Source organism: Microchirus variegatus (assembly GCF_963457635.1).
Source record: "Microchirus variegatus genome assembly, chromosome: 12".
Taxonomy (NCBI): domain Eukaryota; kingdom Metazoa; phylum Chordata; class Actinopteri; order Pleuronectiformes; family Soleidae; genus Microchirus; species Microchirus variegatus.
Window position 1 is genome coordinate 7,939,344 of NC_139813.1, and position 15,767 is coordinate 7,955,110.

Sequence of the window (15,767 nt, forward strand, 5' to 3'; positions counted from 1 at the left end):
TCTCTTGAAGAATATTTTTAATGAACTTTTGAAAATCAGGAAAGCGATCCATGCACTTGGACATTCCAAGTATGTTGGAATGTTTTGAAATTGTACTCAGTCATAGTCAACGACGCCCTGAACAAGAATCCATTGAAAATATTTGCATATCGCTTAAGGAATATTTTTAATGAATTTTTGAAAATCAGGAAAGCGATCCATGCACTTCGGCAGTGACTTAACTTTTTCGTCAAAAAAGACCCCAAAAGTATCTTGGAATGTCTTGAAATTGTACACAGTCATAGTCAAGCATGCCCTGAACAAGAATCGGTTGAATATATTTGCATATCTCTTGAAGAATATTTTTAATGAATTTTTGAAAATCCGGAAAGCGATCCATGCACTTGGACATTCCAAGTATGTTGGAATGTCTTGAAATTGTACTCAGTCATAGTCAACGACGCCCTGAACAAGAATCCGTTGAAAATATTTGCATATCGCTTAAGGAATATTTTTAATGAATTTTTGAAAATCCAAAAAGCGATCCATGCACTTGGACATTCCAAGTATGTTGGAATGTCTTGAAATTGTACTCAGTCATAGTCAACGACGCCCTGAACAAGAATCAATTGAAAATATTTGCATATCTCTTAAGGAATATTTTTAATGAATTTTTGAAAATGAGGAAAGTCTGTGCACTTAGGCAGTGACTTAACTTTTTATTCAAAAAAGACCCCAAAAGTATCTTGGAATGTCTTGAAATTGTACACAGTCATAGTCAAGCATGCCCTGAACAAGAATCCGTTGAATATATTTGCATATCTCTTGAAGAATATTTTTAATGAACTTTTGAAAATCAGGAAAGCGATCCATGCACTTGGACATTCCAAGTATGTTGGAATGTCTTGAAATTGTACTCAGTCATAGTCAACGACGCCCTGAACAAGAATCCGTTGAAAATATTTGCATATCGCTTAAGGAATATTTTTAATGAATTTTTGAAAATCAGGAAAGCGATCCATGCACTTAGGCAGTGACTTAACTTTTTTGTCAAAAAAGACCCCAAAAGTATCTTGGAATGTCTTGAAATTGTACACAGTCATAGTCAAGCATGCCCTGAACAAGAATCCGTTGAATATATTTGCATATCTCTTGAAGAATATTTTTAATGAATTTTTGAAAATCCGAAAAGCGATCCATGCACTTGGACATTCCAAGTATGTTGGAATGTCTTTAAATTGTACTCAGTCATAGTCAACGACGCCCTGAACAAGAATCCGTTGAAAATATTGGCATATCGCTTAAGGAATATTTTTAATGAATTTTTGAAAATCAGGAAAGCGATCCATGCACTTAGGCAGTGACTTAACTTTTTTGTCAAAAAAGACCCCAAAAGTATCTTGGAATGTCTTGAAATTGTACACAGTCATAGTCAAGCATGCCCTGAACAAGAATCCGTTGAATATATTTGCATATCTCTTGAAGAATATTTTTAATGAATTTTTGAAAATCCGAAAAGCGATCCATGCACTTGGACATTCCAAGTATGTTGGAATGTCTTTAAATTGTACTCAGTCATAGTCAACGACGCCCTGAACAAGAATCAATTGAAAATATTTGCATATCTCTTAAGGAATATTTTTAATGAATTTTTGAAAATGAGGAAAGTCTGTGCACTTAGGCAGTGACTTAACTTTTTATTCAAAAAAGACCCCAAAAGTATCTTGGAATGTCTTGAAATTGTACACAGTCATAGTCAAGCATGCCCTGAACAAGAATCCGTTGAATATATTTGCATATCTCTTGAAGAATATTTTTAATGAACTTTTGAAAATCAGGAAAGCGATCCATGCACTTGGACATTCCAAGTATGTTGGAATGTCTTGAAATTGTACTCAGTCATAGTCAACGACGCCCTGAACAAGAATCCATTGAAAATATTTGCATATCGTTTAAGGAATATTTTTAAAGAATTTCTGAAAATCAGGAAAGCGATCCATGCACTTAGGCAGTGACTTAACTTTTTCGTCAAAAAAGACCCCAAAAGTATCTTGGAATGTCTTGAAATTGTACACAGTCATAGTCAAGAATGCCCTGAACAAGAATCCGTTGAATATATTTGCATATCTCTTGAAGAATATTTTTAATGAATTTTTGAAAATCCGGAAAGCGATCCATGCACTTGGACATTCCAAGTATGTTGGAATGTCTTGAAATTGTACTCAGTCATAGTCAACGACGCCCTGAACAAGAATCCGTTGAAAATATTTGCATATCGCTTAAGGAATATTTTTAATGAATTTTTGAAAATCAGGAAAGCGATCCATGCACTTAGGCAGTGACTTAACTTTTTCGTCAAAAAAGACCCCAAAAGTATCTTGGAATGTCTTGAAATTGTACACAGTCATAGTCAAGCATGCCCTGAACAAGAATCCGTTGAATATATTTGCATATCTCTTGAAGAATATTTTTAATGAACTTTTGAAAATCAGGAAAGCGATCCATGCACTTGGACATTCCAAGTATGTTAGAATGTCTTGAAATTGTACTCAGTCATAGTCAACAACGCCCTGAACAAGAATCCGTTGAAAATATTTGCATATCGTTTAAGGAATTTTTTTTAAGAATTTCTGAAAATCAGGAAAGCGATCCATGCACTTAGGCAGTGATTTAACTTTTTCGTCAAAAAAGACCCCAAAAGTATCTTGGAATGTCTTGAAATTGTACACAGTCATAGTCAAGCATGCCCTGAACAAGAATCCGTTGAATATATTTGCATATCTCTTGAAGAATATTTTTAATGAATTTTTGAAAATCAGGAAAGCGATCCATGCACTTGGACATTCCAAGTATGTTGGAATGTCTTGAAATTGTACTCAGTCATAGTCAACGACGCCCTGAACAAGAATCCGTTGAAAATATTTGCATATCGCTTAAGGAGTATTTTTAATGAATTTTTGAAAATCAGGAAAGCGATCCATGCATTTAGGCAGTGACTTAACTTTTTATTCAAAAAAGACCCCAAAAGTATCTTGGAATGTCTTGAAATTGTACACAGTCATAGTCAAGCATGCCCTGAACAAGAATCCGTTGAATATATTTGCATATCTCTTGAAGAATATTTTTAATGAACTTTTGAAAATCAGGAAATTGATCCATGCACTTGGACATTCCAAGTATGTTGGAATGTCTTGAAATTGTACTCGGTCATAGTCAACGACGCCCTGAACAAGAATCCATTGAAAATATTTGCATATCTCTTAAGGAATATTTTTAATGAATTTTTGAAAATGATGAAAGTCTGTGCACTTAGGCAGTGACTTAACTTTTTATTCAAAAAAGACCCCAAAAGTATCTTGGAATGTCTTGAAATTGTACACAGTCATAGTCAAGCTTGCCCTGAACAAGAATCCGTTGAATATATTTGCATATCTCTTGAAGAATATTTTTAATGAACTTTTGAAAATCAGGAAAGCGATCCATGCACTTGGACATTCCAAGTATGTTGGAATGTCTTGAAATTGTACTCAGTCATAGTCAACGACGCCCTGAACAAGAATCCATTGAAAATATTTGCATATCGTTTAAGGAATATTTTTAAAGAATTTTTGAAAATGATGAAAGTCTGTGCACTTAGGCAGTGACTTAACTTTTTATTCAAAAAAGACCCCAAAGGTATCTTGGAATGTCTTGAAATTGTACACAGTCATAGTCAAGCATGCCCTGAACAAGAATCCGTTGAATATATTTGCATATCTCTTGAAGAATATTTTTAATGAACTTTTGAAAATCAGGAAAGCGATCCATGCACTTGGACATTCCAAGTATGTTGGAATGTTTTGAAATTGTACTCAGTCATAGTCAACGACGCCCTGAACAAGAATCCATTGAAAATATTTGCATATCGCTTAAGGAATATTTTTAATGAATTTTTGAAAATCAGGAAAGCGATCCATGCACTTCGGCAGTGACTTAACTTTTTCGTCAAAAAAGACCCCAAAAGTATCTTGGAATGTCTTGAAATTGTACACAGTCATAGTCAAGCATGCCCTGAACAAGAATCGGTTGAATATATTTGCATATCTCTTGAAGAATATTTTAAATGAATTTTTGAAAAATCCGGAAAGCGATCCATGCACTTGGACATTCCAAGTATGTTGGAATGTCTTGAAATTGTACTCAGTCATAGTCAACGACGCCCTGAACAAGAATCCGTTGAAAATATTTGCATATCGCTTAAGGAATATTTTTAATGAATTTTTGAAAATCAGGAAAGCGGTCCATGCACTTAGGCAGTGACTTAACTTTTTTGTCAAAAAAGACCCCAAAAGTATCTTGGAATGTCTTGAAATTGTACACAGTCATAGTCAAGCATGCCCTGAACAAGAATCCGTTGAATATATTTGCATATCTCTTGAAGAATATTTTTAATGAATTTTTGAAAATCCAAAAAGCGATCCATGCACTTGGACATTCCAAGTATGTTGGAATGTCTTGAAATTGTACTCAGTCATAGTCAACGACGCCCTGAACAAGAATCAATTGAAAATATTTGCATATCTCTTAAGGAATATTTTTAATGAATTTTTGAAAATGAGGAAAGTCTGTGCACTTAGGCAGTGACTTAACTTTTTATTCAAAAAAGACCCCAAAAGTATCTTGGAATGTCTTGAAATTGTACACAGTCATAGTCAAGCATGCCCTGAACAAGAATCCGTTGAATATATTTGCATATCTCTTGAAGAATATTTTTAATGAACTTTTGAAAATCAGGAAAGCGATCCATGCACTTGGACATTCCAAGTATGTTGGAATGTCTTGAAATTGTACTCAGTCATAGTCAACGATGCCCTGAACAAGAATCCGTTGAAAAAATTTGCATATCGTTTAAGGAATATTTTTAAAGAATTTCTGAAAATCAGGAAAGCGATCCATGCACTTAGGCAGTGACTTAACTTTTTCGTCAAAAAAGACCCCAAAAGTATCTTTGAATGTCTTGAAATTGTACTCAGTCATAGTCAACAACGCCCTGAAAAAGAATCCATTAAAAATATTTGCATATCTCTTAAGGAATATTTTTAATGAATTTTTGAAAATGAGGAAAGTCTGTGCACTTAGGCAGTGACTTAACTTTTTATTCAAAAAAGACCCCAAAAGTATCTTGGAATGTCTTGAAATTGTACACAGTCATAGTCAAGCATGCCCTGAACAAGAATCTGTTGAATATATTTGCATATCTCTTGAAGAATATTTTTAATGAACTTTTGAAAATCAGGAAAGCGATCCATGCACTTGGACATTCCAAGTATGTTGGAATGTTTTGAAATTGTACTCAGTCATAGTCAACGATGGCCTGAACAAGAATCCGTTGAAAATATTTGCATATTGCTTAAGGAATATTTTTAATGAATTTTTGAAAATCAGGAAAGCGATCCATGCACTTAGGCAGTGACTTAACTTTTTATTCAAAAAAGACCCCAAAAGTATCTTGGAATGTCTTGAAATTGTACACAGTCATAGTCAAGCATGCCCTGAACAAGAATCCGTTGAATATATTTGCATATCTCTTGAAGAATATTTTTAATGAATTTTTGAAAATCAGAAAAGCGATCCATGCACTTGGACATTCCAAGTATGTTGGAATGTCTTGAAATTGTACTCAGTCATAGTCAACGACGCCCTGAACAAGAATCAATTGAAAATATTTGCATATCTCTTAAGGAATATTTTAAATGAATTTTTGAAAATGAGGAAAGTCTGTGCACTTCGGCAGTGACTTAACTTTTTATTCAAAAAAGACCCCAAAAGTATCTTGCAATGTCTTGAAATTGTACACAGTCATAGTCAAGCATGCCCTGAACAAGAATCCGTTGAATATATTTGCATATCTCTTGAAGAATATTTTTAATGAACTTTTGAAAATCAGGAAAGCGATCCATGCACTTGGACATTCCAAGTATGTTGGAATGTCTTGAAATTGTACTCAGTCATAGTCAACGACGCCCTGAACAAGAATCCATTGAAAATATTTGCATATTGTTTAAGGAATATTTTTAAAGAATTTCTGAAAATCAGGAAAGCGATCCATGCACTTAGGCAGTGACTTAACTTTTTATTCAAAAAAGACCCCAAAAGTATCTTGGAATGTCTTGAAATTGTACACAGTCATAGTCAAGCATGCCCTGAACAAGAATCCGTTGAATATATTTGCATATCTCTTGAAGAATATTTTTAATGAACTTTTGAAAATCAGGAAATTGATCCATGCACTTGGACATTCCAAGTATGTTGGAATGTCTTGAAATTGTACTCAGTCATAGTCAACGACGCCCTGAACAAGAATCCGTTGAAAATATTTGCATATCGCTTAAGGAATATTTTTAATGAATTTTTGAAAATCAGGAAAGCGATCCATGCACTTAGGCAGTGACTTAACTTTTTCGTCAAAAAAGACCCCAAAAGTATCTTGGAAAGTCTTGAAATTGTACACAGTCATAGTCAAGCATGCCCTGAACAAGAACCTGTTGAATATATTTGCATATCTCTTGAAGAATATTTTTAATGAATTTTTGAAAATCCGGAAAGCTATCCATGCACTTTGACATTCCAAGTAAGTTGGAATGTCTTGAAATTGTACTCAGTCATAGTCAACGACGCCCTGAACAAGAATCTATTGAAAATATTTGCATATCTCTTAAGGAATATTTTTAATGAATTTTTGAAAATGAGGAATTTCTGTGCACTTAGGCAGTGACTTAACTTTTTATTCAAAAAAGACCCCAAAAGTATCTTGGAATGTCTTGAAATTGTACACAGTCATAGTCAAGCATGCCCTGAACAAGAATCCGTTGAATATATTTGCATATCGCTTAAGGAATATTTTTAATGAATTTTTGAAAATCAGGAAAGCGATCCATGCACTTGGACATTCCAAGTATGTTGGAATGTCTTGAAATTGTACTCAGTCATAGTCAACGACGCCCTGAACAAGAATCCGTTGAAAATATTTGCATATCGCTTCAGGAATATTTTAAATGAATTTTTGAAAATCAGGAAAGCGATCCATACACTTAGGCAGTGACTTAACTTTTTTGTCAAAAAAGACCCCAAAAGTATCTTGGAATGTCTTGAAATTGTACACAGTCATAGTCAAGCATGCCCTGAACAAGAATCCGTTGAATATATTTGCATATCTCTTGAAGAATATTTTTAATGAACTTTTGAAAATCAGGAAAGCGATCCATGCACTTGGACATTCCAAGTATGTTGGAATGTCTTGAAATTGTACTCAGTCATAGTCAACGACGCCCTGAACAAGAATCCGTTGAAAATATTTGCATATCGCTTAAGGAATATTTTTAATGAATTTTTGAAAATCAGGAAAGCGATCCATGCACTTAGGCAGTGACTTAACTTTTTCGTCAAAAAAGACCCCAAAAGTATCTTGGAATGTCTTGAAATTGTACACAGTCATAGTCAAGCATGCCCTGAACAAGAATCTGTTGAATATATTTGCATATCTCTTGAAGAATATTTTTAATGAATTTTTGAAAATCCGAAAAGTGATTCATGCACTTGGACATTCCAAGTATGTTGGAATGTCTTGAAATTGTACTCAGTCATAGTCAACGACGATCTGATCAAGAATCAATTGAAAATATTTGCATATCTCTTAAGGAATATTTTTAATGAATTTTTGAAAATGAGGAAAGTCTGTGCACTTAGGCAGTGACTTAACTTTTTATTCAAAAAGACCCCAAAAGTATCTTGGAATGTCTTGAAATTGTACACAGTCATAGTCAAGCATGCCCTGAACAAGAATCCGTTGAATATATTTGCATATCTCTTGAAGAATATTTTTAATGAATTTTTGAAAATCCGGAAAGCGATCCATGCACTTGGACATTCCAAGTATGTTGGAATGTCTTGAAATTGTACTCGGTCATAGTCAACGACGCCCTGAACAAGAATCCATTGAAAATATTTGCATATCTCTTTGAGGAATTGAGGAATTGAGGAAAGTCTGTGCACTTAGGCAGTGACTTAACTTTTTCGTCAAAAAAGACCCCAAAAGTATCTTGGAATGTCTTGAGGACCATAACTGACTGTGTGTGTGTGTGTGAGGACCATAACTGACTGTGTGTGTGTGTCTCAGTGTTCCTTCGAGATGCTTCATGAAGGAGAAAACCTTGGAGGATGGACTGTGTGAGCTGCAAGAAGAGCACCTGCAGTCAGTGTGGATCAGCTGTAAGACACACACACACATATGTCTCTGATGTCTGTGATGTCTTTGATGTCTGTGATGTCTCTCTGATGTCACTGTGATGTCTCTGCGATGTCTTTGATGTCTGTGATGTCTCTGATGTCTTTGATGGCTTTGATGTCTTTGATGTCTCTGATGTCTATGATGTCCTTGATGTCTTTGATGTGATGTCTATGATGTCTTTGATGTCTTTATGATGTCTGTGATGTCTTTGATGTCTGTGATGTCTTTGATGTCTTTGATGTCTCTGATGTCTCTGATGTCCTTGATGTCTTTGATGTGATGTCTATGATGTCTTTGATGTCTTTATGATGTCTTTATGATGTCTTTGATGTCTTTATGATGTCTGTGATGTCTTTGATGTCTGTGATGTCTGTGATGTCCTTGATGTGATGTCTATGATGTCTTTATGATGTCTGTGATGTCTTTGATGGCTTTGATGGCTTTGATGGCTTTGATGTCTCTGATGTCTCTGATGTCTCTGATGTCTCTGATGTCCTTGATGTCTTTGATGTGATGTCTATGATGTCTTTATGATGTCTGTGATGTCTTTGATGTCTGTGATGTCTTTGATGTCTTTGATGGCTTTGATGGCTTTGATGTCTTTGATGTCTCTGATGTCCTTGATGTCTTTGATGTGATGTCTATGATGTCTTTGGTGTCTTTATGATGTCTGTGATGTCTTTGATGTCTATGATGTCTGTGATGTCTGTGATGTCCTTGATGTCTTTGATGTGTTGTCTATGATGTCTTTGATGTCTTTGATGTCTCTGATGTCTCTCTGATGTCTGTAATGTCTTTGATGTCTTTGATGTCTTTGATGTCTCTGATGTCTCTGATGTCCTTGATGTCTTTGATGTGATGTCTATGATGTCTTTGATGTCTTTATGATGTCTGTGATGTCTTTGATGTCTGTGATGTTTGTGATGTCCTTGATGTCTTTGATGTGATGTCTATGATGTCTTTGATGTCTTTATGATGTCTGTGATGTCTTTTAATGTATGTGATGTCTTTGATGACTGTGATGTCTGTGATGTCTGTGATGTCCTTGATGTCTTTGATGTGATTTCTATGATGTCTTTATGATGTCTGTGAAGTCTGTGATGTCTGTGATGTCTTTGATGTCTTTGATGGCTTTGATGTCTTTGATGTCTCTGATGTCCTTGATGTCTTTGATGTGATGTCTATGATGTCTTTGATGTCTTTATGATGTCTGTGATGTCTGTGATGTCTGTGATGTCCTTGATGTCTTTGATGTGATGTCTATGATGTCTTTGATGTCTTTATGATGTCTGTGATGTCTTTTAATGTATGTGATGTCTTTGATGACTGTGATGTCTTTTGATGTCTTTGATGTCTCTGATGTCTCTCTGATGTCTGTAATGTCTTTGATGTCTTTGATGTCTTTGATGGCTTTGATGTCTTTGATGTCTCTGATGTCTCTGATGTCCTTGATGTCTTTGATGTGATGTCTATGATGTCTTTGATGTCTTTATGATGTCTGTGATGTCTGTGATGTCTGTGATGTCTGTGATGTCCTTGATGTCTTTGATGTGATGTCTATGATGTCTTTGATGTCTTTATGATGTCTGTGATGTCTTTTAATGTATGTGATGTCTTTGATGACTGTGATGTCTTTGATGTCTTTGATGTCTCTGATGTCTCTCTGATGTCTGTAATGTCTGTAATGTCTTTGATGTCTGTGATGTCTTTCTGATGTCTTTGATGTCTTTGATGTCTGTGATGTCTGTGATGTCTCTCTGATGTCTCTCTGATGTCTCTCTGATGTCTCTCTGATGTCTCTGTGATGTCACTGTGATGTCTCTGTGATGTCGCTGTGATGTCTCTCTGATATCTGTGATGTCTTTCTGATGTCTGTGATGTCTGTGATGTCTTTTATGTCTCTGATGTCTCTCTGATGTCTCTCTGATGTCTCTGTGATGTCTCTGTGATGTCTCTGTGATGTCTCTCTGATGTCACTGTGATGTCTCTCTGATGTCTCTGTGATGTCTCTCTGATGTCTCTGTGATGTCACTGTGATGTCTCTGTGATGTCTCTCTGATGTCACTGTGATGTCTCTGTGATGTCTCTCTGATGTCTCTGTGATGTCTCTCTGATGTCTCCTGAGATGTCTCCTGAGATGTCTCTGTGATGTCTCTGTGATGTCTCTCTGATCTCTCTGATGTCTCTGATGTCTCCTCAGTGGTCTCCTGAACATCAGGGTTTGTCATGTGACCAGTTCAGACTGTTGCAGCAGCAGAACCAGCTTGGCTCCGCCCCCTTCAGTGACACCAGCATCGGTATCAACAGCATCACCTGACACACCTACTGACACACCCACTGACACACATACTGACATCTACTGACACACCCACTGACACCTACTGACACACCCACTGACACTGTAAAGTGTCATAGTCAAGCATGCCCTGAACAAGAATCCGTTGAATATATTTGCATATCTCTTGAAGAATATTTTTAATGAATTTTTGAAAATCCGGAAAGCGATCCATGCACTTGGACATTCCAAGTATGTTGGAATGTCTTGAAATTGTACTCAGTCATAGTCAACGACGCCCTGAACAAGAATCAATTGAAAATATTTGCATATCTCTTAAGGAATATTTTTAATGAATTTTTGAAAATGAGGAAAGTCTGTGCACTTCGGCAGTGACTTAACTTTTTATTCAAAAAAGACCCCAAAAGTATCTTGGAATGTCTTGAAATTGTACACAGTCATAGTCAAGCATGCCCTGAACAAGAATCCGTTGAATATATTTGCATATCTCTTGAAGAATATTTTTAATGAACTTTTGAAAATCAGGAAATTGATCCATGCACTTGGACATTCCAAGTATGTTGGAATGTCTTGAAATTGTACTCAGTCATAGTCAACGACGCCCTGAACAAGAATCCGTTGAAAATATTTGCATATCGCTTAAGGAATATTTTTAATGAATTTTTGAAAATGAGGAATTTCTGTGCACTTAGGCAGTGACTTAACTTTTTATTCAAAAAAGACCCCAAAAGTATCTTGGAATGTCTTGAAATTGTACTCAGTCATAGTCAACGACGCCCTGAACAAGAATCCGTTGAAAATATTTGCATATCGCTTCAGGAATATTTTAAATGAATTTTTGAAAATCAGGAAAGCGATCCATGCACTTAGGCAGTGACTTAACTTTTTTGACAAAAAAGACCCCAAAAGTATCTTGGAATGTCTTGAAATTGTACACAGTCATAGTCAAGCATGCCCTGAACAAGAATCCGTTGAATATATTTGCATATCTCTTGAAGAATATTTTTAATGAACTTTTGAAAATCAGGAAAGCGATCCATGCACTTGGACATTCCAAGTATGTTGGAATGTCTTGAAATTGTACTCAGTCATAGTCAACGACGCCCTGAACAAGAATCCGTTGAAAATATTTGCATATCGCTTAAGGAATATTTTTAATGAATTTTTGAAAATCAGGAAAGCGATCCATGCACTGAGGCAGTGACTTAACTTTTTCGTCAAAAAAGACCCCAAAAGTATCTTGGAATGTCTTGAAATTGTACACAGTCATAGTCAACGACGATCTGAACAAGAATCAATTGAAAATATTTGCATATCTCTTAAGGAATATTTTTAATTAATTTTTGAAAATGAGGAAAGTCTGTGCACTTAGGCAGTGACTTAACTTTTTATTCAAAAAAGACCCCAAAAGTATCTTTGAATGTCTTGAAATTGTACACAGTCATAGTCAAGCATGCCCTGAACAAGAATCCGTTGAATATATTTGCATATCTCTTAAGGAATATTTTTAATGAATTTCTGAAAATGAGGAAAGTCTGTGCACTTAGGCAGTGACTTAACTTTTTATTCAAAAAAGACCCCAAAAGTATCTTGGAATGTCTTGAAATTGTACACAGTCATAGTCAAGCATGCCCTGAACAAGAATCCGTTGAATATATTTGCATATCTCTTGAAGAATATTTTTATAGAATTTTTGAAAATCCGGAAAGCGATCCATGCACTTGGACATTCCAAGTATGTTGGAATGTCTTGAAATTGTACTCGGTCATAGTCAACGACGCCCTGAACAAGAATCCATTAAAAATATTTGCAAATCTCTTAAGGAATATTTTTAATGAATTTTTGAAAAGGAGGAAAGTCTGTGCACTTAGGCAGTGACTTAACTTTTTATTCAAAAAAGACCCCAAAAGTATCTTGGAATGTCTTGAAATTGTACACAGTCATAGTCAAGCATGTCCTGAACAAGAATCCGTTGAATATATTTGCATATCTCTTGAAGAATATTTTTATAGAACTTTTGAAAATCAGGAAAGCGATCCATGCATTTGGACATTCCAAGTATGTTGGAATGTCTTGAAATTGTACTCAGTCATAGTCAACGACGCCCTGAACAAGAATCCGTTGTAAATATTTGCATATCGCTTAAGGAATATTTTTAATGAATTTTTGAAAATCAGGAAAGCGATCGATGCACTTAGGCAGTGACTTAACTTTTTTGTCAAAAAAGACCCCAAAAGCATCTTGGAATGTCTTGAAATTGTACACAGTCATAGTCAAGCATGCCCTGAACAAGAATCCGTTGAATATATTTGCACATCTCTTGAAGAATATTTTTAATGAATTTTTGAAAATCCGGAAAGCGATCCATGCACTTGGACATTCCAAGTATGTTGGAATGTCTTGAAATTGTACTCAGTCATAGTCAACGACACCCTGAACAAGAATCCGTTGAAAATATTTGCATATCTCTTAAGGAATATTTTTAATGAATTTTTGAAAATCCGGAAAGCGATCCATGCACTTGGACATTCCAAGTATGTTGGAATGTCTTGAAATTGTACTCAGTCATAGTCAACGACACCCTGAACAAGAATCCGTTGAAAATATTTGCATATCTCTTAAGGAATATTTTTAATTAATTTTTGAAAATCCGGAAAGCGATCCATGCACTTGGACATTCCAAGTATGTTGGAATGTCTTGAAATTGTACTCAGTCATAGTCAACGACACCCTGAACAAGAATCCGTTGAAAATATTTGCATATCGCCTAACCAATATTTTAAATGAATTTTTGAAAATCAGGAAAGCGAACCATGCACTTACGCAGTGACTTAACTTTTTTGTCAAAAAAGACCCCAAAAGTATCTTGGAATGTCTTGAAATTGTACACAGTCATAGTCAAGCATGCCCTGAACAAGAATCCGTTGAATATATTTGCATATCTCTTGAAGAATATTTTTAATGAACTTTTGAACATGACATAGTTTGGCATGGGTTAACCCATGTCATGACAAACATGACATGTTTGTCCACTAGAGGGCAGTTTGAAGAACCAAGCAGCCATGAATCAGATTTGACCTTACTTGTAATGTCAAACTTGTCCACTAGAGGGCAGTTGAAATAATTAAGTATCCATACATTAAATTTGAGCTTACATGTAATGACACCTTTATCCACTAAAGGGCAGTTCCAAGAATTTAGCATGCCATAAATCAGATTTGAGCTTACATGTAATGACACATTTGTCCACCAGAGGGCAGTCTGACCAATCCAGCAGCCATAAATCAGATTTGACCTTACTTGCAATGTCAAACTTGTCCACTAGAGGGCAGTTGAAATAATTAGGTATCCATACATCAAATTTGAGCTTACATGCAATGACACCTTTATCCACTAGAGAGCAGTCTGAAGAATTTAGCATGCCATAAATCAGATTTGAGCTTACATGTAATGACACCTTTATCCACTAGAGAGCAGTCTGAAGAATTTAGCATGCCATAAATCAGATTTGAGCTTACATGTAGTGACACATTTGTCCACCAGAGGGCAGTCTGACCAATCCAGCAGCCATAAATCAGATTTGACCTTACTTGTAATGTCAAACTTGTCCACTAGATGGCAGTTGAAATAATAAAGCAGCTATAAATCAGATTTGACATAACATATAATGACATGTTTGTCCACCAGAGGGCAGTTGAAATAATTTAGTATCCATAAATCAAATTTGAGCGTGCATGTAATGACATGTTTATCCACCAGAGGGCAGTCTGAAGAATCCAGCAGCCAAAAGTCAAATTTGACCTTACATGTAATGACACCTTTATCCACTAGAGGGCAGTCTGAAGAATTTAACAGCCATAAATCAGATTTGAGCTTACATGTAATGACACATTTGTCCACCAGAGGGCAGTCTGACCAATCCAGCAGCCATAAATCAGATTTGACCTTACTTGTGATGTCAAACTTGTCCACTAGAGGGCAGTTGAAATAATTAAGCAGCTATAAATCAAATTTGAGCGTGCATGTAATGACATGTTTATCCACCAGAGGGCAGTCTGAAGAATCCAGCAGCCAAAAGTCAAATTTGACCTTACATGTAATGACACCTTTATCCACTAGAGGGCAGTCTGAAGAATTTAACAGCCATAAATCAGATTTGAGCTTACATGTAATGACACATTTGTCCACCAGAGGGCAGTCTGACCAATCCAGCAGCCATAAATCAGATTTGACCTTACTTGTAATGTCAAACTTGTCCACTAGAGGGCAGTTGAAATAATTTATCAGCTATAAATCAAATTTGAGCGTGCATGTAATGACATGTTTATCCACCAGAGGGCAGTCTGAAGAATCCAGCAGCCAAAAGTCAAATTTGACCTTACATGTAATGACATCTTTTTCCACTAGAGGGCAGTCTGAAGAATTTAGCAGCCATAAATCAGATTTGACCTTACATGTAATAACACATTTGTCCACCAGAGGGCAGTCTGACCAATCCAGCACCCATAAATCAGATTTGACCTTACTTGTAATGTCAAACTTGTCCACTAGAGGGCAGTTGAAATAATTAAGTATCCATACATCAAATTTGAGCTTACATGTAACGACATGTTTGTCCACTAGAGGGCAGTTTGAAGAACCCAGCAGCCATGAATCAGATTTGACCTTACTTGTAATGTCAAACTTGTCCACTAGAGGGCAGTTGAAATAATTAAGTATCCATACATCAAATTTGAGCTTACATGTAATGACACCTTTATCCACTAGAGGGCAATTTGAAGAACCCAGCAGCCATAAATCAGATTTGACCTTACTTGTAATGTCAAACTTGTCCAATAGAGGGCAGTCTGAATAATTCAGCAGCCATAAATCAAATGTGACCCTCCTTGTAAAAACACATTGGTTCACCAGGAAGCTGTTACACCATGTGAACCAATCCATTACCCATAATGCTTTGTTAAAACTTAAAAGTGAAGAAAACAGTGTCAGCCAATCGGCTTTTTCAGCCAATCAGCTGACGATCACAGAGAATACACATGGCTAATTGTACGGAGAGAGAGAGAGAGACAGGGAGAGGGAGAGAGAGTGTGTCGAATGTCCAGCGTATGTGTGCAGTGTGTGTGTGTGCAGTGCGAAATTAAAGCGTGAATATCATCAAAGCAGTCATCATCAAAGCTTTGTTTGACAAAGGAAGACAAAGAGAAAAGGACAATAAGTCTGTGGCTG